Here is a 24,696-nt window from a genome sequence, read left to right on the forward strand (position 1 = left end):
CGCCAGACTTCTTCATATGGAAATCTCTTTAAATTGTCTCTATCTTTTTTTCAGAGGGAGGGAGCTTTGGCTTTTGGGACCTCATCTTCCACCCATGTGTCAGACCCAGAGACCTGGGCAGGTCAGGTAATCTTTCAGTGGCTCTGCACACACTAGACCTAGCTGCTCATTTCTGAAAACAAAACAAAACAAATTTAACTCATCTTACACCGAATGTTGGTTGCAACTCCTTGGCACATGCTCCGTGCAGCTGCCATTCGTCACCGGTGAGATTCTGGGTGAAGATGAGATGTTTGACTGACAGCTGGAGCATTTACATTACACGACTCTGCTAACACGCCAATTTTTCTATTGTCTCTCCTGTTCTTTGTGTCTGTCTGTGAATGAAAGAAAGCAGGGCTTTATTTCATGCTCTGTGCACCTGTGCTCGCCTGTTGGCATCTCTCAGCCACCCCCTGGCGCAGGTGTTCACCCCCGCATCCCCATCCCCATCCCCAAGAGCCCTCCAGGACACTCCAGAACAGGCTGCACTTGCAGAAAGCCTCGTTCTTGTTTATAATATTTTCTTGCCTACCTTATGATCATGCCTGTTACCATAACATCCTAATGCCTTCCAGAAAGGCAGCGCATGATAAAGTTGGCATCAGTCCTTCATGGATTTCCCTGTCTCCCCCTCTCACATAATTTCCTTTCTTGTTTCCTGAACAATACCTGCTTTGCTGTGATATTATTTTCTACGTGATTTCACCCTCACACGTCCCAGGTTACCTCTCCTCCCCAGTCCCCAACATCTGTACTGCCTTCCATGAACCATGAACAAGCACTTGGTCATAATACAAACCCTCCCTGAAATCTCCTTGGATGGCTTTGGAGCAAAAGGAGCAGCTCACAGTGTACCGCAGGTGGTCTAGAGCAGAAATTTGCCCTGAATCCATTTCAGAGTTTGAAGAGCAGAATTTAAAGTTGGAAAGTTGAAGGTATAAAACGATGAGCGTCTCACAAAAACAATTGCTGCTGACTGAGAGGTGAGGTGGAGGGAGGGAGGGTGTGTGGGCTGAGCGCTGAGCAGCACACGGGAGCTCCTGCCGCCGATCCGCCTGAGTGATGTGTTTGCGGTGCCTCATAATTAACGCCTAGAAGTCTTTAAGCTGATGGTAGGCGCTGGTATCGATTAGGACAATTTACTAATTCTATGTCTGCGTCAGCTATCTTTCTCTAAAAAATAGGATAAAACATTTACCAAAAGTGTATAATTAATGTGCCTGAATGCTCTGAGACTACACAGCCATCGTGATGTCTGGAGCACCGCACAGAGCTCTAAATACAGCCACTGAACACGCTCTGTGGTACCATGAGGTGTCTACCATAGACTCAGAGGAGCACAAATCTATTAGGAAAAGGAGATCCTGTGTCATCTCCATGACATTTGAATGTTCCCCAGACCCTTGGGTTTTCTAAATGACACTGGATCCCTCTGTTTGAGCAACCGCATCAAGTCACTTCAGTCTTAGGTTTGACCTGTGGCACCCTTTACTGTACGGGAAGGGTTTTCTTTATATCATGGACAACCATCTTTGCAGGACAGGCTGACTTTCACATGCACAGCAAGATGAGCTTGAGCTCCCAAGAAAGCTTGCTGGTGCACACACTCTGCTTAGCTCCCCAGGCTTGGCTGGTCTTCTCTCACAGCCATAACTCTGCATCAATCCATCACCAGCACACTGGTGTTTGGAATATGTTTACAGGCAAAATAAATACAGGAAACAAATACATAAAACTAAAAGCAATTAAATACATTGTAAACCAAGGTTATGAAACTAAACATGAGAGCTCAAGTTTTCCTTGGAGAAATCTGCATGCACTCTGAATTTACGAGAAAGTCACTGATGTCATGGGACCATGACACATTCATCATCCGCTGAATTATATATCTTGACCCATATACTTTCATTATCCAAATGCATATTCTGCCATATGCTTTCAAAAGCATATATTTTATTTTATCCAAGAAGTAGGACTCATTTTTGAAAAAAACTAAAGCAGGAGAATTCTTTTCCCCTTTTCTTCTTTGCCAGTGGAGAGCAGCCTTGTCCGAAAATCAAATGCTCAGGCTGAACTTTCAAAATGGATTTTCAAAGTCTTGAATTACTTTGTGAAAGTTAATATATATTGATGTGTCTCAGGTGATCTTGACTTCAATTTAAGAATAAAAGGCCTAATTAAAGAGGGAGTGATCTTAGTAGTGCTTCTGCAGTGTGAGTCAGGAGCAGCTACCGTGGTCAGCCCCAATAATATGGCCTTCTGCATTAGAAATGCAGTTGCAGCTAATGATGAATTTGAGAAATTGCAATAATTATCTGTCTCAATTTATTTGTTCTAACCTCAGTCAGAGACCAAAGTAGTAATTGCTGTTATTCCTAGTCAAATGATGGAGGTTGCTCTGCTCTAATTCCTACCAGCATCATAATAGCCCAGAGATAATAATGACAAAGAATTATAGACTTTGCTTGAATGTTATCAGACTGGGCTGAGGCATCACACAATTGCACTATATGCATAACACTCGTAGGAAACACTAAAAAAAAAAAAAGCCACTAAAAAAAAAACAAAACAATACAAAATAAAACAAAAAACACAAGCAAACAAATACAAAGAAATCAACAAAAACCAACAATAAAAAAACAGACATTCTAAATAAAATCAATTAGTTGGCTGCCTGTGTTTGCCCTTAATGTGTGAAGTAATTTGAGGCAATTCTGCCTGAGTAACACTGTGGTAGGTTTAATTTAGATGTCATAGCAAAATGTGTACTTCGAGTGTTTGTCTAACCCTGTCCACCACATTTCAGTTACAGGGAAAGGAATTAAGTTGCCATTTTTCATTTCTTTGTTATGTACTTAGGTAATAATATATTTTAAATGTTAAAATGGCACAAATGACGTGGGAAAAACAGCTAGGCCCCTTTCCAATTACATGTACGGAGGCCAAGAAAGCTATAGCGTCTCCTTATGCAGAGGGATTTTTAGCAGAACATTTATAGCATAATAAGGGTTTTCTTTTTTTTCTTTCTTTATTTTTTTATTTTTTTAATTTTTTGGCTGTGTAATTGACTTGGCTCCCTAAGGTCTTTGGCAAACATGACATTAATTAAATTTACAGATCATACTAAATTGTAAGGTGTTACAAAACCCAGGATAGATAGCAAAATAATAAAAAGAGAGCTGCAGAATTTAGAGATATAAGTAGGTAATAAAATGAGATTCAATCTGGAAAAAAGCAGGTAGGGAACAATGAAAGCAAAATACAGAAACTGTATAGCAATCAGCTACATGGAAAGCAGTAATGAAATTAAAGACTGTAAAAACAAACCCAAACAAACAAACAAAACCAAAACCCACAGCTTGTTGGATGTGAGTTTATATAATGCAGATGTCATCTGTCTGTAAGTGCCAGCTTCAGCAGTGGGTAGTTTGAAAGGATCTGTCCTGTGGTGTACCAGCACAGATCTAAACTGGGTATGAAGCCATTGACACTTGGGTAATAGTAATTCAACCCAAGATTCTTTTCATTCATTGTGTCCTTTATTGCCATGTGCATTGCTGCAGTGCCTTAAATATGCTGAGTACAAACACTCTTCTTCCTGAAGTAGCTGGCTCCATATAAAAGATACAAGAAATGATGACTGGAAACTATGAAGGTCACTGCAAATGAAGACCCCATAATGAAAATGAGAAGAAATATACAGTATCATCAGCGGTAGAGGACTAGTAGGAAGTTTCACATCAGCATTACGTACTGTTGCAAATGAGAATGTACACAAAGATGAAGGTGCTGGGCTCACAACCCAGCCTGAGAAAATGAAGGAGACAAATGTATTCAGAGGGAGTAGTCAGCATCGCTTCACCAAGAGCACGTCATGCTTCGCCAGCCCGATGACCTTCTAGGATGAAAGGACTGGCCTGGTGGATGGGAGCAGAGCAGTGGACATGACTACCCTGGCTTCAGTCAGGTTTTTGGCATGGTCTGCCCTCAGACCCTCACAGAGGAGCTGGTGAGGTGTGGCTGGGTGAGCAGACAGTGGGGTGGGTTGGAGCTGGATGAGCAGTCAGGCCCAGAGGCACAAAATCTAGTTGGGGGCCTGTAAAAGTGCTGTACCCCAAGGGTCGATACTGGGTCCAATCCTGCTTAACATCTTTACCTGATGATGGGGCAGGGAGTACCCTCAGCAAGTTTGCTGGTGACACAAAACCAAGGGGGCTGGCATTCACCAGAGAGTCGTGGTGACTTCAGCAGGCTGGAGAAATGGGATGACAAACATCTGACAAAGTTCAACAAGGAGAAATGCAGAGTCCTGCACCTGAGGAGCAACAACCCCAGGCACCAGCACATGCTGGGGACCACCCAGCTGGAAAGCAGCTTGGCAGAAAAGGCCCTGGAGGGGTCACAAAGGCCACTGAAGAGCCTCAGAGATGTTGAAGGGACAGGAGAATCTCTCATATGAGGACAGACTGAGAGCTGGGGCCATTCAGACTGGAGAAGAGAAGGCTCAGAGAGAAACTCACCGATATCTACCTGGAGGGAGGGTGCAAAGAGGATGGAGCAAGGCTCCCAGTACCAGGACATGAGGCAATGGGCACAACCTGGGACATGGGAGGTGCTGCCTGAACACCAGGAGCACTTCTGTGTTGCGTGGGTGACTGAGCACTGGCACAGGCTGCCCGCAGAGGCTGTGGGGTCTCCTCCTTGGGGATCTTCAGAAGCCGCCAGGACGTGGTCCTGGACAGGCTGCTCTGGGTGTCCCTGCCTGGGCAGGGGTTGGAGCAGCTGGCTCCAGAGGGCTCTGCCAGCCTCAGCCATGCTGTGATTCTGTAACAGGAGGATAAGTACAGTACAATACTTATGAAGATAAGATTTAACGTTCATACATCAATTAAAATGTAAATATTGATATAAGTTTGATATTCAGTTGCAGGATGTGATCCCTTTGTTGGCTGTTTTAAAAATATTTCTGTTAAAACTGCCATTAAAAAGATATATTTGTACGTGTGTTTTGAATTCAAAATTTTGGATCACACAAATCAGCCAGAACAAAATGATCTTTCTTATCCGGGATACGATGAACAAACACAGTGAAGAAAAAGTCCTGCATTTATTCCAAGCACAACACATAAGCTATTTTTAAGGATTATTCAAGTAATCTCAGATACATCCTCAATACACATAGGGAAGCAGGATCCATTCAGATTAGTGTATTTTGCTACTGTACCATTTTTTTTCATACACAGATAGCTATCACCCTCATAAATGCCTGAAAATAGATTTCTTTAAACCTGTGCATATCCAGTTTCACCAAGCAGTTCAACCCTCTGATAAACTTTATCCAAGCTGCATTCCATTTCTATTAGAGGAAGATTGCAATATATCCATCTTTGAGGAAAAAAAAAAAAAAAGTTATTTTTATTTTATACTGTACCATATAATGTCCTCAGCAAATTTCTTCTGGGTCTGGGAAACGTGCTGATTGCACATGCAGCACCAGCAGGTTTTTGGTGTGTATCTAAAGGGCTTTGCACTGCAAGGCTGGGTCTGCCCTGTCTGGGGAGGTGGTGGGTGGCTGGGCAGACCCCAGCTACTCCCCAGCCTCTGCTTTACTCTGCACCAAGCATCCCCTGGGAGCACTGAAGCCTTGGTAATGCCACCATTTTTTAAATAGCAGCCATATATTTCTCACTTTTCTTGCCGTCTGATGTTTTAAAAAGCAGGAATGAGCAGAGCTATAGGGTTTTATAGCATTAAGTAAATTGAAAGACAGATTGATTTACCTTCTGTACAGCACAATGTTTCGGTCTTTTCAAATCAGAATGAATTTCCCTCTTAAAAATTGTTGTAAGGTGTCAAGCAGGAGTAGTGTAGCATAGCCTTCCTCAGAAAGTGTAGTCATTGAAATGATCATTCTCTTTGTACTACCTGCCATATATCATTAAATTGTTTATGAATAGTGGAAACATATAAACAGACCTCATACCCAACAGTCTTTTGTTTGCCTCTCAAAATATAACTACAGAATATACCAGAAACTAAAATTGTTCAAAACCAAAAAGCATGCACAGCTGTAAAGCACCTCAGCAAAATCTCAACCATCCTCAGAACAAAATCTCTAAACACACAAAATCATACCTAGATTTACTCTTTCTTTCATTTTTATTTTTTATTTTTTTCTAGGAAAATGAAAGTCACTGAGCTCCTATTTCATTTAGAGCAGAGAAATATTTTTTTTATGTGATGGAAAAAAAAACACAAAACACTGCAAAGGAGGACGACTTCTTAAAAAATGCATTTAGCATCCCTGTGACAGCATGCAATGGGAGCTGTGCCACACAGAGAGGCTCGGTGCTGTGCACAGGAGAGGGTTTTACCACTCTCAGGGAAATGCACCAAAGTCCCAGTGCAGGGGATGCCCCACTAGCAAGCATCTCCACTCACTGGTGCAGCAGCTTGGGCAGCTGGGGGAGGCAGCACTGGGCACATCCCTGGCTGGAAGGACACTAGGACACATTATACTGTCTGTTATATTGAAAATGAGTCAGCAATGTGCCCTTGCTGCAAAGAAGGCTGATAGGATCGCGGGCTGCATCAGGCAAAGTGTAGCCAGCAGGTTGATGGAGGTGCTCCTTTCCCTGCACTCAGCTTCATGAGGCCACACATGGAGCGCTGTGTCCAGTTCTGGGCTCCCCAGTACAAGAGAGACATGCACGTACTGGAGAGAGTCCAACAAAGGGCCACGAGGATGATCAGAGGGCTGCAGAACCTCTCCTACAAAGAGAGGCTGAGAGAGCTGTGGATATTCAGCCTGGAGAAGGGAAGGCTCCTAGGAGACCTCATTGCAGCCTTCCAGTGCCTACAGGAGAGCTGGGGAGGGACTCTTTGTTGGGGTGTAAGGATAGGGCAAGGGGTAATGGTTTTAAACTAAAAGAGGGTAGGTTTAGATTAGATATTCAGAAGAAATTCTTCACTCAGAGAGTGGCGAGGCCCTGGCACAGGCTGCCCAGAGAATCTGTGGCTGCCCCATCCCTGGAGGTGTCCAAGGCCAGGCTGGATGGGGCTTTGGGCAACCTGGTTTGGTGGGAGGTGGCCCTGCCCATGGCAGGGGGTTGGAATGAGATGATCTGTAAGGTCCTTTCCAACCCAAACCATTCTATGACTCTGTGATTTTATGATATCTAACACTAACTCCTGGAAAATAGTATTGCACCCTTCCAGAGAACAGCCAGCACAGGGTGCTCAGAGCTGTATGTCTCCTACAGAGCCAGGTGAAGGGCATTTAAATGTAGGGGGAAGATATTTTACAAACCCAAGTGTTCTCTCTGAAGGACGTGCAGCTTCCCAGCACAAGTCCATCACTCAGGCACATGTCTCAGCCCGGACTGTGGAAAGCTCTCCTTGGGGATTTGTCTGGCTGGAGCCTCTAAGTGAATCGCTGGGGTTTTGTTTGCTGACGATTTCTATAAATGAAATTACAGCTATCGCAGTCCATGACGTGTGAGTGTCAGGCAGTGTGTCTCATCCCTGCAGGGAGAAGAGACATGCAAGACAAATCCTTAAACATTTGTGGAAATTGTGTACGTACATCATCCATGCACCAGTGGGAGAAAAACCTCACCTTCCTCCTTCCTCCGATCGCTCATACTAATGCCTCCCGGGGCTGATAGTCGCTGTAATTGTTATTAAGGCATCACCAACATGAGAACAGTTGAAAAGTGGACACAAAGCTTAAAAGAGACAGATTTGAGATGTAGCAGCACATTATGCAATGAATTTCCACTGAATGAAGAAAAGAATTTTATCTTTTTTTCTCTCTTTTTTTTTTTTTCCTATGCTCTAAGCCTGGATGGTGTACCTTCATAAATCATTTCTTCTGATGAGCAGCCTTGAGCAAAATAGCAGTTTGGACAAAATGGTGCTCTTCCCCATGTTTTGGTACATCACTGAGTTGTAATCACTTCACAAAGGCTGTTAAAACCAGTCCTGCAGATTGCCAGATATCCGAACAGAGATTAGCTCACCATTATTAGTAGATAACATTATTTTTCCGAATTAGCTTCTAGATGGGTGAGCAGAGAATAGCAGGAGGGGGAGATAGTCGTTTTTGTAGATGTCATTTTTGGAATATACCTGCTGACACTTCAGCAGAGGTTTGAGGCAGTGCAGGCTTAATTTAAAGAAACAGCAAGTTAAACTCCCCTTTGAGGCTTGAAGTGGATTTGTTCATTTCATTAAGCGGTAGAGCTTGTGTGACAAGTAAGTGAGGTCTATCTACAGTATCAGCTAATCAGGATTATGGCGGTCCTGGGGAGAAGGCTCAGGTTGAGCTGAAAGCTATTTTCCTGGTGTTTGTGTCCATGTGCACTTAAAGACATATGTTGGGTAATGGGCAGGACCTTTGAGACAGCCCCATTTATGACAATAATGAGAAGTGCTTTATTGCTTAGCCACATGTCAGGCCCAGCGTAGGAATTACAGTTTTCTAAATCGCAGTAGTTACCCTCCAGGGCAGAGTATAACCAGAGTCACGGTATGCTGCTGTTAAACATACCCGTGGCACACGACAGATTAGTGCTTAGCAGGGACAAAAAGCATGAGGACAACAGCTCTGCAGCGGTGGGAGACGCTGCAGTCAAAACAAGCCCCGGGGGCACTGGATCCATCAGCACTGGCTGCCCTGCGCTCTGCCCATGTGCTGGCGACGCTCTGTGAGAAAGTCTGAGGCACTTGGCCAAGAGAGAGAAATTTTTCATCTCATGTGCAAATTCACTCCTTGGTACGGGTGGCCAAGCAGCTGCCCTTCTGCACCACGGAGGGGTTGCTTGCTGGAGATGCTGAGCTCAGCTGCTGTCACCAGAGCGCGGTCTGGGCTCTGCAGGCTCTGTATCCACGTCTGTGAATTCCCAGTGGCTGTTGGCTTCAGCACTTTGCTCTTCCAGCTCGGGGCAGCCCTGCTCATTAGCAGTGACAACATTATCTGTCAAGCACTTCTGCATCTCTCTCTGAGCAACTGCGGCTCCAGAAGGACCAACTGTTGGAACTGGTGTGAGCGTTGCACCAGCTGCTCCGAGGTGGAAGCCTCCTGCCAAGTTGGTTATATTCCCTTTTCCCTGATCACTTCTACAAACCCAGTAAATAAATTAATTTGCATTAAAATATATAGTACCACACCACCCAGTGATGTTGATTTCTCCCAGCAGCTTTGCATGCTGTGTTTTTTTTTGTTTTTGTTTTTTTTTTGTTTTGTCTTCATAGCCATAAGAAGTACATATAAAGTCCACCTCCTGGAAGTGGAGGAAGCAGACAAGTATTCAGATTAAATGCAGAGGCACACTGTCAGAGCTAATTGCAGGAGGGCTCCTGGCCATCCCGGGTTACATGAAGAGCCCTGGAGGTAAAGCATCCACTCTGCTAAACAGAACCTGAAGGGAAAGTGACTTTCATGAAAATGAAGAAAAGAAGGAGGGAACTGGGAACTATTAATTCCTTGACGAGCTATAGTTGAGAAAATGTGATGAACTACAGGTTAATTCATTTCCTGAATTAATGGTTATTATTTTCTAAATGTCCATCTGGGTGAATCATGAGGGTTTTCTCTGGTGCCTAATTTTTCTATGGTAAAGATTAGGATATAAGCAGTGTTGGAAAGAATGTAAATTGTGCATTGGAAATCAGAGCAGTTTCATCTTAATTTCCAATCCAATTCACCATTTCTTCAACTTGTATGGTAAGAAAGGCAATATTAAGGTTTGTTTAATTCCAATCTTGCACTAAACCCAAGGGATTAAAGCCCTCACTGGCTTTTCAGAACAGCTTACTTCATTCTGTTTTAAGTATTTGAACGTGTTAGGTGTTCCTTTCTGTGCACTGTTCTGGAATTGTTTACTGACAACCATTACACTGGTTCTGATCCACCCAGCATATAGGTCTGTTATGAAAACTCTACCATGAGATGGTAGATAACACCAAATATTTAGTGAAATTTGGATCCCTTCAGGGATGTGGAACTGAAACCAGTGTCGATACACTGACAGGAGGTTTACACCAACAGATGTGGAAGGAACATCCTTGGCCATCCCCAGGCCCTTCAGGCATGGGTGTGTTGTGTGTGCAGGAGCATCGTGTGCTCCACTGCAGGCATCCTTTTCTGGAGAAAGATGGACAGAGTAAATGTGCCAGGGAAAGCAATCTAATTGCTTCTTGTACTGTGGGAAGGCTTCGTGGTTTTACACTGCTGAGTAAGTTATAAGACATGATATAGAACAAAGTAATTAAAACGTGCTGTATTGAAATGTAGTTAACATTTACATCAGGTTTATTAACTGGAAAGTTTACAGAAAGTGTAGGGATTTACTTGCCAAAATAAATTCACTTAAACATAATATAAAGAATTTCCACAAAACAAAACAAAGCAAAACAAACAAATAAATAAAAACACTTCAATGTCTTTCATCCATAGAAATGTCTTAATCTTTATCTGACTCAAAGTAGCCAACCCAAGCATGGAGGAGCACCAGATCCTGCCAGGGCCCAGCCTTACAGCTCATCACTTGGATGCATCACCTACAAAACCCAGTGAAGCTGTGTTACGGTTGATTCCAGCATCACACCAGGAGTTGTCTGCAATCTCCTATGTATGATACAAATTAAGGATGATTCTCACTAACAATTTTCTGTTAGCATTCAGAAATATCAAAACAAACATTAGGAGAAAGACCTTCAGGTATATCTCCTGAAGAAGAGGCCCACACTGAGTCATTCAGATGTTTGTCCTCTCAGGTACAGGTTCAGGTAGTTTGTAAGCAGGTATGGCCCACACATGGTAGTCATTCAAACAAAAATAGCCTAGGCAGGTCTGTTTTATAAGGTACCTTGAAGACACGGCCTCTATGAATATCTCCTTACAGTTGTGAGTTATGGTCCCATGTCAAAATACACCCTCCCCCCTTCCCCAATACAAAAAATTAAATAAAATTAACACCAAAACCAAAACCATTTTTTTTTCTCTGTTTGAAAGATTCTCCTTTTCTTCTTTCAGCTCATCCTTACCTCCCACCTTAGGGGTGCATGTCCAGATGCTTTCCACAGCTGCCAGGTGCACCATGATCTGAAAGCAAACATCAAAATAGGGATGGAAATCTCATCTGTTTTAATTAAGCCCTCTCCTGAAATTGCAGGCCTTGTTCATTTTCTCACAGAAGCAATGTGGATTGCCATGCAGTCTACAGGCAGCTCCTGTTGTGTGACACACGGTTAATTTAAGGAACTGCTGAAGGAGGTTTCAGTCTTTGGGACTGGCAGGCCTTCCTCTGTGACCTGCTTTATCCACATGAAAAAGAGCTCGGGTGAAGGTTACTGCATTAACACAGATCAGCAGCTCTAAGTGAGCTGGAATTGGCAGGCAGTGTTTCAGATTTTGGCATGTCAATCAGCAGCAGCCGCTCAACAAGACAGAAAGCAGACACCTGGAAATGAATATTGAGGAGACTAAAATTTTGCTGAAAAGGTCAGAGGTGGGAATATCCTCGAGTGAAAGTACACTAAGAAGAGGTAATAAAGAGATGCCTTTCAAAAGTTTGATTCTACCATGCTTTTCATAAAAGATATCATCTATGGTTTCATATATATTTTTCCTCACATGCTTGTTCACACTTTTTTATCTTACTGTACTGAACAAGGGGAGAAGATAGATATAATACCAGCTGCGCTCAGAGCACTTCAAAAATGCTGCTTACTCCAAAACCAACCAACCAAAGGAAAAAAAAATATATTTTCTGTTAGAAACTGGAGAGTCCAGGTGATCCAGTGATAGGTACATGATGATAATGTTGTATTTGTTTAGCACAATGGAGCCCTGGTCCTGACTTGTGCTTCTGAACAATTTTGTTTTGACTATTATTTGTAACGATTTATTACTATTATTGTTACTATTATTGTATTTGTTGTCATCATCATTAAGAATTACGCATCATCACCCCAGGTGATTTTCATTTTGACCTTGCAGTCCTGAAGTCCATAGGGTATTGCTGCCACTCACTTTTAGCACAATTAGGTTAATTTCCTAAATTCAGATCTAGAACCAGATTTTTTTTCTTTTATTTTTTCCCCCATACAGTTTTTCACATTTCTGTTAAAAAATCAGACTCAGTTATTCTTACCATTCCATGTATACTTCCTTTTTCTTTCTTTTTTTTTTTTAAATAAAATGTGTCATTTATGTATTCCCAGACAGAATTTTCTACCAAAATATTATAACAAGTAGCCTTTATACTCCCTATTCATTTTGTTATGCAGAAAGAGCTTCTACCATGCAGTGACACTGAATGTTCTGAATACCAACAGACAGCATTCTGCATGTGACATCTGATTGTCATGCTGTCATGAAAAATATCTGGATGGTACTATGAATACATTTATGTGGGGTTTATTTTAGGAGCTAGGATGACAAACCCATGTTCCTATTTCACACTGTGAAATGAGCAGCTCTGTGCTTTAAGAAAACAAATGGAGAAAAATATTTTAATATCCTATATAGTGTTGCTCCTGTTTTACGAGCAAAATGTGTTTATTTTTCTTTCTGGTTCTGTGGACCCCAGGAAAATCTTTTAACCTTGCAGTTCTTTACACCATTGCACATTAAAGCTGTCAGAAACTAAACTAATTAAACTGAAAAGCTGCTTACTTCTCTTTCTGTATGAGGTTAAAAAAAAAAAAGAAGATACAATTACTGGTTAAATTAGGGCACTGAACAGATTTTAAAACTATGTGCAGTCTAAAAACATTATGAATATGAAATCTTTGTTGTATAAATTACAGCTTGCATGCAGGCCTGGGCACCAGACTAACCAGGAAGATGATGACAAATTAGAACGAACTTTAAGAAGAATAAAATGCCTAACATAAGGGCTATAGCGAATGATTCATGGAGAAAGACTGTAAGAGCTAAATATTTTAAGATGCCCCACACAGTGTCCCAAAATGCTATAACTGTTTACATGTCCTGAAAGATATAAGCAGTGAGACATTAGGGAGATTGTTTAGAGTGCTTCTAAGAGGTATAATTGCATATAAAGGTAGGAAACTGAGCAAGGGGAGATTCGAGTTGACTATCCAGACAAAATTTTAACAAGAGGTCTAATAGACTGTGAAATAGCTTCCCAAGAAAAGTGCTAGGAGTCACATCTCTAAAATGATTTAAAAGCTGACTGGACACATCACGTGAAAATATAATGGGAAGAGAATACAGAAGCAGCTCGTGGTGTGCTTCTGACTTGCGGTTTATGTGGTCCCTCCAGCTCTGGCATTTGCAGCACCCATTGCCAGCCCTGCTTAGCACCCCTATGCAGCTGGCCAGAGCTGAGACCAGGAGGAAAGTATACTCCACTGTCCATATTTTCAGCAGTTCTCCAAGTCCACTTGGGTCCCCTGGAACTCCTGCCCAGATGCTGCTGAACCCCGTGGTTTTGCACACAATGCTTTTTTTTGGGGCCAACCCATGGTGACCAGCTGCCTGGTGCTGAGGTTTGAACTCAACCCATGAGATCTGAGGGGGAAGCTCAAAAATAGGCACTGCCCCTTACCTTTGCTGCTGGGTTGAGAGGACAGCCTGGTACAGGGCAGGTGAGTGTGCAACTTGGTTGATATGGGAGTCTGGCTTCATTTAGATTATGACAAGCCCTTGAAAATCCTTCCCAGCCTTCCCCCCAAAATTAATTAAGGTTGCTGCTGGCTTCACTGCCATTATCCTTCTGTATCCTTCTGCTCCATTTTATACAAATAGTTGAATGCTTACTGTCCAAAGAAGATGAGTATTTTGCATAAGAATTAGACAACCAAGTGGAGTATGAGAAATTAGGTGTCTGTAAGGGGAGCCTGTGCATCTCACTCGAGGCTGAGTGGTGGCAGCATAGTCCTTATATTGCCAAGTAGAGCAGTGCCCAAAGACATGAGGATTTGGTCCTACCTGGCTCATCAGTTGGCTGATGGACATCTCCCATCTGTGAGCAGCTACATTGTGGCTTCTGTTTTTTTCTTATGAAATCCTCCACCCATTAACATGATTGCAGGTGAATACATATGCATGAAACAAACAGGAAATCAGTATAAACATGTCAATTTAAACTTTTATGTGAATTTTCTATGTTAACACTTCCTATATTCCACTCCTAGTTTGATACCCAGAAGGTTCTTCAGTGGAAACTTGCAAGGAAATTTCACACAGAATGAGGGTTACAGAAATGAAATTTTGTCCTTGTGAATGCTAGATGGATTAGGTTATACATATCCTTAGGTGTCATTTTTTTTTTTTTCCCCCAAGTTTCTTCCATTAAAATGTACAGAACAGTGAGGAAATGATTTGGAGACAGACCACTTTGGAGACCTCAAAAGTTAAGTGCATCTATGGAAGCAGTGGTATTAGCAGCAGTAGCAGTAACATAAATACATCTTCAAAATAAACAGAAGTGATGAATCTATCATTAAGACACACAGTAGGGGCACCAGGAGGTTCATGGTTTCCCTACAGGTTTTCCCATAAGGTTTTAATATAATTCCTTACTTCCTTCTAGTTTTGTGCTCTTTGATTTGTAAAACAGGGATAACAACACCCATAGAGTGTATTGGAGGGACACGAGTCTGCAGTGATTTCACAATTATTTGAACTGCTCTGGCAATAAAGACCTCAACAGCACAGGCTGAAGAGAGGAGCCAGCACTGGTTGTTAATACGGGTGTGATGCTGGACCTGGTAAATCATGCTGGGAAGTAAATTTTCATCCTTGAACACAGCAGGCTACTCCTAGCAAGAGTTGTTTAGGTGACAAAAAAGTGTTTTGGCTGAGTTCATTGATATCCAGCTAAAAAGAAATGAACAAAAACATTTATGAAGTAGTTAGTCTTAAAACCTTGGAATAATCATTGCCATACAGTATAGTTATCTCGTTTCACATCAACTCTTTGAATCTAAACATGATAAAAGCATGGTGTGCTGTATTTGAAACAGAGCAGTCAAATAATGATGGCAGCAGTCGGAAAAAGCAAAAAAATATGACTACTTTTGGTTCTGAACCTGCAATAGTGAGGCATGATGAGTTTTGTTTAAAAACGGGGATACAAAACAAATTTTCAATTCACTGATGAAAGCGAACTGCACCCTCCCATCAGCCAGCCAGAAAATGTGAAAGAATGCTGAGAAATTCTCTACAGATGATCAATACTCAGCTCCACTTGATAAATATGCCCAGACATTGGAAATAATTGCTTAAGCTCTACAGTGCCATTATGTATTTGAAAAACTAGCTATAGGAAATGTAAACCATTGAGAGAACAAATTAGGGAGTACATTATCATTAAGAGCAGTATGCTTATGTGGAAAAAAGTAAAGGCACTAAGAGCTGGGCTGTATTGCCATGTGCAAAAAGTCAGGAGAAACGACTGCACTGTGTTATATACTCTCATTCCACATGTTGACTTATTTAATACAGTAACAACTTAGTAATCTAATAGTGTTAAAGACCTGGATGTATTCTGCATGTATTTACCACTCAAAATGTAAGCTATCACAAAAATAAGCTCTCCTGTTCCTCTCTGCCCATCATCAGGAACCTGCCTCAGCTGGCCAGTAAGAAAGCCCATACAGATTATCTCCCTCACCTTCACAGTGGATGGACACAGCAGCAGGGGAAGCAGGTAATCAATAAAACAATCGAGTTTTTCTGGGTGAGACTTGGAGCAAGGACTGTATCGGTCACCCCTGTGAAGTCCCGACCCACCAAAACTCTTCAAGCACCACTGTAGTGGTTAGTGAAGAGTTGGCCACAGGGACTGACCTCTGTGCAAGTCCACACCAACACCCAGCCAGGCACTCACAGAGCAGACGCTGGAGCTTCATCAGATTTAGGATGCCCCATGATCACTTGCTTGGCTGCTTCAGGCCTATCTACCACACCTGTCCTCTGTTAACTTCTTCCTTAACCTTTGCCCATCTGGACAACCTGACCACCTTGAAAGAAAGAGCAAGCTGGCCCATTCTTGCTGCTCTCCAAATAAACAGGTTCTCCTGGCATGGGAGCCAGGCCCAGAATGGCAAAGCCTAATTAGAAGAGCCATATGAGCAGCTTCTGTCCTTTGGTCAGTTTTGCGTTTTCAGCCTCTCCCTGTTCTTCCAGAATTGATCAACAGAGCTCATGCAGAGACCCCTGACTGGTGATATATACCGGCGTGTTTGGAGATGGGGTGTTCAATTACACTGATATGTTATATCTGAATTTATCTTACACCTTTGACCACTTTATCTGCTTCTCAAACCCTATCTCGTAGGATTTATCTCAACAGTCCCCAAATGGGAACAGCTCCCTGTAGCTAATATTTCCTCTTTTTCATTTCAGACATGGAGTTTCTCTCAAAATGACACCTGTGTGAGCTATTGGAAAGGTAAAAATCCGTGCTATTACAGTGACAAATTTTCTTTGCCTAGAAATGTCAGAGCTTTAATGCCCCATATATACTTTATTGGATATGACTAGAAATTGAACCCTTTATACCAATGGAAAGGAAACATTCCCAGTCTCCCAGGTCTAGAAAGCTTTGAGATATCTGACTGTTAAGGTATGAAATATTTTTAAGCATATAAAACCTATTTTTGAAATGTTACAGCTACTTCTAGGCTCCAAATATCTGGACTAGCAATCGTGAAAGCCCTTGGCTCTTGAAATGGGATGATATGAAATATATATCTTCTAGACAATCAAAATCCCTCTAGAACTTTCAAAGTATGTTATTTTAATTTTGTTTTCTGTTTGTTGGTTTCTTTCTAGGAAGCTCATGGACTTACTTAATTCTCATAACCACAGGAACAAAACCAAGGAGGAATTTCCTGAGTTTTGCCTGCAGCACATAAAAAAGAGAAGAGGCACTGCTGTTTTTTTTTTCCCCAGGCTGCAGAAAATCTCTGAGCTGTTCTTGTAGACTTCTCCAGTTCTTGTTCTAGGTAAAGTGGAAAAAAAGTGGAACAAATTAAAGCCTATAGTGCTCTAAACTTCAATTTTATTCTATTTATTTATATGTTTGTTTGTTTGATTTGATTTTACCATCATTATGAAGACTGTATGGAGCAGGCCTCTTATGAAGAAGGAATGCAGGAATATTGCCTCTCCATCAGCACCATCACATGTGAGCCTTTTCACCAGTTAGGTCAGTGTAGATTTGTATTCACACAAACTCACACAAGAGTGGGCAACCTTGCTGTAAAGATCTGCGCACCTCAGTGTCTGTCAGAACCTGTTAATAAACACTAGTCATAGACAGCGGCTGGGACAAGTGGAAAATATTTCACACTGATGTATGTTAGTCACAATCACAGATGAACAAATCAAATGGTGAGGCTTTGCTTTTTATTTTTATTTTTCCAATAATGGGACGTTTTATTTTGCTAATTAAAATTAGCAAATTTAAGGTCTCATCAGTGTATGGCCATTGCTTGTTCTTATGATCTTGTTCCACACCACAAATATTGTTTCAGGATCTTTGAGAACAAGGTGTGTTCCTTTCCCCCTAAGGAAAACCCTCGTTGCTCTGCCTTCCTTGTGCCTGGCAGCATAAATTAGGCTGGTTCCTTCTACACATCAAAGGCAGATTAATGTGATATTAACATAAAAACACCAAACAAAAATGGGAAAACACATCTGTGTGTGCTGACAGCCTGTTATGCCGTGATTTGTCTGGAAGAGGAAGCATCAAGCCTGCGTACCTTGTGGAACTGTACCACGGCAGCCATCAGACCGTCCTGTCTGCCTCAGCTACGTCTGGGTGCAGACTGGAGGAGCACATCAGAGTTGAAGCGGTCGGACAGTGATGCACCCCGATACCTCTCCAGATGGGACCCTGCCATGCTGCGGAGCCCGTCGAAGCACCCGGCTGACAGGCACCTGCCTCACGTTTGGAGGTAGCCTTCTGTGACAGAAAGGGGCTGCTTTCTCTGCCGCTTCTGCCGCATGTTGTTACACTTTACACATCTTGCCGTATATCTGTGATGTCCCAAATGACAGGTGCGTGCCTTGCTGAGTTCTACCGGGGGCAGAAATTCCTAGACGAGGGAGCCCGCAGCCGGGGAAGCATCTGGTAGGATGAAAAAATGCTGTCTTGTACTCTGTCAAGTGTAATTAGAGTTGCCGGTTGTCATCGCTGCTAGCATTTGGTTAAGTAAGTTTCTCTGATGAGAAGCTATCTGACAAAAGCCAACGCCACCTAAAGTTACGAGCAACGCAATTGCAAAGTATCTTTTAAAGTCTTATTTCTAGTCTTTAGTCTAGCTCAATAAGATGCAAGGGTTTCAGCAAGTTGCAAAAAATTGCATTAATAAAGAAACTCAGAATAATTTGCTTTTAACAGCAAGCATTGGGGAGGTTGGTGATGGGTTTTCTACAGCCTGAGTAGGAAGGATAAATATTTTATGTTTTTAATTGTGTCTGGCAACATATTTAATTTCTTCCTTACCAGAGTGCAGCACACAGGGACCATCCATACCCAGGCACCATCTGAAGATCTCTTTTTGCTGAAACTTTGCTTCTGATGATGAAGCTTTCTGCCTTGCTGGTGTTACTTCTCAGGGAGTGATTCCCAAACCAGTGCCATCTCCCAAAGCCTGCTAACACCCCAGTAGCTGGAGCAAGTAAGAGCTGGTTTTGTTGGCAGCATGCTGTGGTCACAGCTCATCAGCTCTGACTTTAAAATGGGTTTCTGGGTGCCTGAGGCTGCCCAGCCACAGCCTGACCCAGCTGCCCGGCCACAGCAGCATCACTTAACCCACCTTGGTCATGCTGGAAAGGAGCAGCGCTCCCCACACAACTGCTGCCAAGGACTCCTATATTCTAATCCTTCCTTTGTTATAGTTCATTATTTATAAACATTTGTCACTCTGTTTTTGTAATAGTGTGCAATTTATAATTACTGCTTTATTCCATTACTTTCTTTATGTGGGTGCATCCTCAGTATTGTTCACAAGCAGGAAGTCTGGTGGAAACTTCAGCTTGATGCAGAATGAGGCAGCCCCCCTAGAAATCAGCAGACCCAGCCCATGGTTATAATATGGTGGATTCTTACCCCTCCATCCATTCGTGAATTGAGCTCCTTCCGATCATTAACTGCATTGTGTGTGTTTGTTAATTAACTGCTAATGGGCTTTCTGCTGTATCTGCACAGTAGGTACCAGTACATAAAACAGCTAAGCTTAAAGTTTTTTTCCTGGAAATATTACAGAAATAAACAAACATCTATGCGCATTAACTTTTTTCTTTTCACATATCGAATACCCACCATATGCTATATGCTTTAAATGACATCAGTCCCTGTGCTTCCAAGATAAAGACGGAAATCGAGGATTTAAAATTCATACAAGTGTAAATGCCTATTGAAAGCTGCATTTTGTCCCACACAGCAGCAAAGTATCCAATAAGTTTTCATTAGCAAAACAGTAAGATACAGACATTTTGATGATGCATGTTTGGTATTAAGAAAAGAAAAAGAGAATTTATAGTGGAGAGATTAAAGGGTGAACAACTACGGAATTTAAAAAGATAGGGTATGTAAAATGTGAAGAAGCTGTGCAAGGCCACAGATCTGTTGTGATCAAGTCTGTGTTGTTTAAGAACTTACCAGAAATTTTAACTAGTGGGTTTAATTCTGTCATCCCTAAAGGCAGTAACTTCCAGCTAATGCTCTGCAGATGCTTGTACCACTGAAATCCATCCCCAGGGGGTTTCCAGTGAAGCCCATAGTATGACACGGTCACCTGGTTGTTTGTATCTGTATGTAGAGGTGTGAGCCCAAACCTTTAGCAAAAGAATAAGAATAGCTGAGCATCACCATTGCTGATGAGAATAAATGGTATGTGGGGGAAGCTGAGATGCTGGGCAGTCCCAGGAGGCTGTCCCTCAAATTCATGTAGGTTATGAACAAATTTGACCCATAAACTTCAGGAAGCAAAGAACCTTTTAAAGAATACTGTCTTTGATACACAGGAATAACTTAAAGGCTTTCACATAAGAAGAAATTTCTTGGTCCCACAAGGGACTGGGATATGAAATACTCAACTATGTAGTCAGTAAGTGTAAAGAAGTTTGCACCCCATGTGTGGGAAGAAAGACACATGTGAAGAGTATGGTTTAAATAGGCCATCTTTTTTTTTTTTTTTTTTTTTTTGGGGGGGGGGGGGAGGGGGGTGAGGAGGTGGGTGGTTTCATCAGGGAACTTCCTTGAGAGTGTGCAAGGCTTAACTTCTGACCCCTGGCCACCACATTTCTATTCAGATCTAGAAATGGTCAGAGAGGAGCATCCAAAGAAGAAAGGCTCCTTTTTTCTCTTAATCACCATGTGAAATCCCTTCTCTACATCCTTCTTAGAGCCGTGGGTAGTGACTTCACAAGCACAGATACGGATGTTCAAACACCCAGGCAGCTCTTTGTCTGAAGTTGTGGTCTTAGCCTTCAATTCCTGACCACACCAGAGCTCATCAGCTCTGTAGAGACAAAGTAAAAACTTAGAGTTAAGGAAAAATTAATGTGTGGTCAAAGGTTGTGTGCAACAACTCAGTAAAGTAGGAGATGGATGAGGGAGTTCATGGGATGATGGTTAAGGAGCATACATGCTTTACTGCCTGAAAGAGAGCTCAAAGCAGGAACCAGATGAGAAGGAATCAGAGCAAGAGTTATTAAAGAAGCATAAACAAATAATAAAGGAAGGTAGAGTAGTGAATACCATCCAAATAGCATATATAGTAAAGAGGAATGCTGGGTTTTTAAGCACACAGTAGTTCATCCAGTGCCAGTACTGAGGAGTTTAAGGCATTGAATCAAGTTCAGATCCTTTGTTAAAACCTATAGAATTTTTTGAAAGAGCATGGAATCTGTCAGGTTTTGGCAAGAAAAGGTTAGCAGTGCAGTCTTGAAGTTTCTTAACTTCCCTGTCCGGAGAGAATTTTATCTATGACAGTCAACTTTTTGGAGAATGGAAAGAAGTATTTTTTTTTCCCCTAAGTAAATGAAGACACTGGGAAAAAAGCTTTGTTTTTTAAATGTGTGCTGAATAATGGATGAGAATCCACTCACTTCCCTCGGAGAACTACTGCCCCCTCAGCCCTGCCCATCTGCCAGGCGACCAGGCAGCTCATGGAGGTGGAACTGCAGAGCTCCTCGGAACATCTCTTTTGGTACATACATGTTCATACTGATATACATGTAACTGGATTGTAGGGTACTGCTGAGGGCTATGGGAGGGGAATGCGCTTCACCAGTAGGCTGGGAGTTAGGGAGACATAAGCTTCAATATATGAAGGCATAATTATCATTGTAATGGAACTGAGAGTGTGATTGTGGCAGCAAAACCAGCTCTCTTTCCTAACGTGTAACCAGATATATATTGGAAGAGAGAGATTTCATTTTTACAGTAACACAGTATGTTCATCCACAGAGGGAGACAATTGTATTATCCATTTAAAAAGCTATTGTGTGAGTTGTTTCAGGAAGAGTACGGCCAGCTCCTGTGGGAGCCATCGCTACCTCCCCAGTGCCCTTGGGAGTGAAGGGGGACACAGCCTGCGCGGTGCTGTTGGGAGAGACTTCTTGAGAGACAAAGCAAATTATTGTGCCAGGACGTCATGGGAAAAGACTTCATAGGCTGCTTAGCCTGAATTTTAGACTTGCCATCTAGCACATGCAGAAATCCTTGAATATGTGTAGTGAAAAAAAAAAAAAAAAAAAAAAACTGAAAAGGAAAGATTTGTTTTTCTGTTTTCTTGACTAACTTTAATGACTATTCTTACACAACACAGCCCACAGCTGGAGGTCTGTAAGTCCAGTGGAGACTGTGCCCAACAAGAGACTTGCCTGCATTTTGAGAACTGTCCTGAACAGTGAGAGGGAGACAGAAAGCATGAAAAGAAACTTTTGAGCACCCTGCTCAGGGAAGGAGAACCCTGACAAATTCAAAAGATGTTATGGAAGTGGTGGCTGTGGAGTAAACTGTGCATTAGCCAGACATGGACTGCACTCGAGTAATAAACTCCCAAAATAATCACAGAAAACAGCTCCCCTCCACCCACCCATGACGCCATAAGGAGTAGTAAAGACCCTTGTTTTGTGAGGTCAAAACACCCACACAAAATGTTTTTAAAGAACAGGAACAAAGTAATGAAAGTTAACGAGCTACAATGGCATAATATCCCCCCAAACAGGTAGTAAAATCCTGACCCTTTTGTCTTTACATGGCCAAGTCCCCTCAGACATCACGTACTGTATTAGAAACTGAATTATTTGCCAGATTTTTAAGAACTTACAGAATCAATAAAAGCCTGTAGAATTTCTAATATTTTTGAGAGAATATCATTGTACTGTGTTCCTCCTAAGGGCAGACTTTGGCCTCAGGCTAAGTACTTACCAGGCCGATACCGGCATTTTCCTATGGCACCTCTTAGCTGCATTGTTCAGCCTCATGCTGTTCCTTGAGCTATGGGATACCTTTCACAGCAATTTCATCAAGTCGGATTGACAGTGAGAAAATAGCACAAGCAATCTACTCTGTACATGAATTACTATTTTAAGTAATATAAGAAAATGAATACAATAATAAAAATGCCTGTTCTGGAATAAAAGACAAAGAAAAAAATTGCCTAAATGTATTGGGAACATTATTCATCGTATATAGACCTGGTGATTGAGTTTCATCTGCCCTAGTTTAGGCTTCCAAAGTAGAGTAAACTTCTCCCTCTGGGTATGAGCCTGCATTTAGTCACAATGCAATTGCCCCAGACTACAGAACTAATTCCTCTGGATTGCTAATAACCCCCCAGATATCTAGGCACTCATTTCAAGCAGCTCAGCCCCATTTAGGCTTATTTGCTACCTAGCACCCTCATGCCTGAGAGGTGATTGCAAGACACGTAGTCCATCAGTCTGTGCTCTCATCCTCTCAGCATCCTCCCAGCTGCAGCACCACTACTGGGAGAGACAAGCTGTCACCACTGAACACCTTCCAGCTCGGGTTTCTGGGCCCCCTCTGCTTCACCTGAGTTGTTATTTCCATATTTTCAGGCTGGAATGAAATGGAAACGTGCCCAAATTGTGGGCTTTAACTGTCCTAGAGTAAGGATAACAGAATCACAGAATTGTAGGGGTTGGAAGGGACCTCCAGAGATCATCGGGTCCAACTCCCCTGCCAAAGCAGGTTCCCTAGAGCAGGTTGCCCGGATAGGCATCCAGACGGGCTTTGAATATTTCCAGAGAAGGAGACTCCACAACCTCCTTGGGCAGCCTGTCCCAGTGCTCCGTCACCCTCACCATGAAGAAGTTCTTTTCGCATGTTGGTGAGGAACTTCCTGGGCTCCATTTTGTGGCCATTGCCCCTTGTCCTGTCCCCACAAACCACTGAAAAGAGGTTGGCCAAATCCCTCTGTCTCCCACATTTAAAGTATTTATAAACATTAATAAGATTCCCTCTGTCTTCTTTTGTCAAGGCTGAACAGACCCAGGTCTCTCAGCCCTTCCTCATAGGGGAGATGCTCCAGACCCCATATCATTTTTGTGGCCCTCTTCTGGGTTTTCTCCGGGACATCCCTGTCTTTTTTTGTGCTGGGGAGGATGGGACTAGGCAAAGTAGTTACTGGAGGAAATAAAGAGTTTCCCACCCTCGGCTCCTCAGGCTTTACTGGTGCTCTTCAGGAAGGGCCCAGGAAGACCCAAGGCCTCCCCTCCAGCCTTGGAATACTATTCTGGGGGGTAGGTGGGGGGCAACCACCACACAGCTTCCAGCAGGCTGCTCATTACGATGAGGCACAGCTCACACAGTTCTGGGTGGTGATTCAGGAGGGCACGGGCTCCGTGTCCTCACAGGGTCAGACATCGAGCAGTGGCTGCCTCTCACTGCGTTGCAGTGTGCAGAGAATGCAGTGCAAATACAGTGACTTGAAATGGAGGGTGGTGACAATAAGGGGATTCAGCAGGCAACGTAGCCACAGAGCCTGGTGCTTGTCTTGGTCAGGGGATTTTTGAGAAGGCAGCTTCAGGGGGAGTCTAACAGAGGGAGGTAGCTCCAGGAGGAGCAGGACATCTCAGTGGCAGGTCTCAGAGCTGATCAGGGATCAGCAGGATCAGGTGGGAGTGTGACATGACTGTTTAGGTGGGTAGGCCTTGGTGCTCTTCCACCTTTGGGGAGATCAGGCTCTGGGATGGGTAAGCAGGGATGACACAAGATGTCAGGGAGCTTGGTGAGGGGCCAAAGATTCAGAGGGTACCTGTGAAAAGAGCTAATGGAAGTTGTGGCTGTCACTCTGACTTGGTAACAGAGTGGGCATAGACCAATGGCTGCAGGACAGGAGGCAGTAGGAAGAATCTGGCCTTAAGTATCTGTGTGCTCACAGCTGCTGGCAGCAGCTGGCCATTGCCACCATGGCGCCTAATGGTGGAAGCGGCACCAGGGGACCAGCTCACAGGTACCTTCCATCCCTTGGCCTCAGCTAAATGGGATGAGAAAGAATTCATGGTCTAATTTTGGCCTCATGTTGGAAGGTAAGCTACGAAATTAATTACTTGGTGTGCTTGCAGAGTGTGTTCACAAATTCCCCTGGAGACCCCAGACTAGCTGATCCTAGTCATTAGCCTGGGCATGC

At 42.8% G+C, this 24,696-nt stretch overlaps 2 long non-coding RNA genes across 4 annotated transcripts; one reads left to right on the forward strand and one right to left on the reverse strand.

Moving 5' to 3' along the window:
• Nucleotides 1-10,449: 10,449 nt before the first annotated feature.
• Nucleotides 10,450-14,088, reverse strand: LOC119716991 (uncharacterized). 2 transcript variants are annotated; one of them, XR_005265900.2, is made up of 3 exons: nucleotides 14,006-14,088; nucleotides 11,092-11,149; nucleotides 10,450-10,605 (listed from the first exon to the last, which is right to left on the reverse strand). It is a non-coding gene; the product is annotated as an uncharacterized lncRNA (long non-coding RNA). The 2 variants fall into 2 exon arrangements; XR_005265901.2 differs by lacking the exon at nucleotides 14,006-14,088 and adding an exon at nucleotides 11,239-11,362.
• A 1,834-nt stretch (nucleotides 14,089-15,922) lies between these two features.
• Nucleotides 15,923-19,854, forward strand: LOC106018336 (uncharacterized). Of its 2 annotated transcripts, XR_005260983.2 has the most exons (7): nucleotides 15,923-16,169; nucleotides 16,427-16,472; nucleotides 16,856-17,028; nucleotides 17,142-17,231; nucleotides 17,739-17,982; nucleotides 18,086-18,158; nucleotides 18,537-19,854. It is a non-coding gene; the product is annotated as an uncharacterized lncRNA (long non-coding RNA). The 2 variants fall into 2 exon arrangements; XR_002404260.4 differs by lacking the exon at nucleotides 17,142-17,231 and having other exon boundaries at nucleotides 15,930-16,169.
• Nucleotides 19,855-24,696: the final 4,842 nt, after the last annotated feature.

The sequence above is a fragment of the Anas platyrhynchos genome, chromosome 1 (assembly GCF_047663525.1).
Source record: "Anas platyrhynchos isolate ZD024472 breed Pekin duck chromosome 1, IASCAAS_PekinDuck_T2T, whole genome shotgun sequence".
Taxonomy (NCBI): Eukaryota; Metazoa; Chordata; class Aves; order Anseriformes; family Anatidae; genus Anas; species Anas platyrhynchos.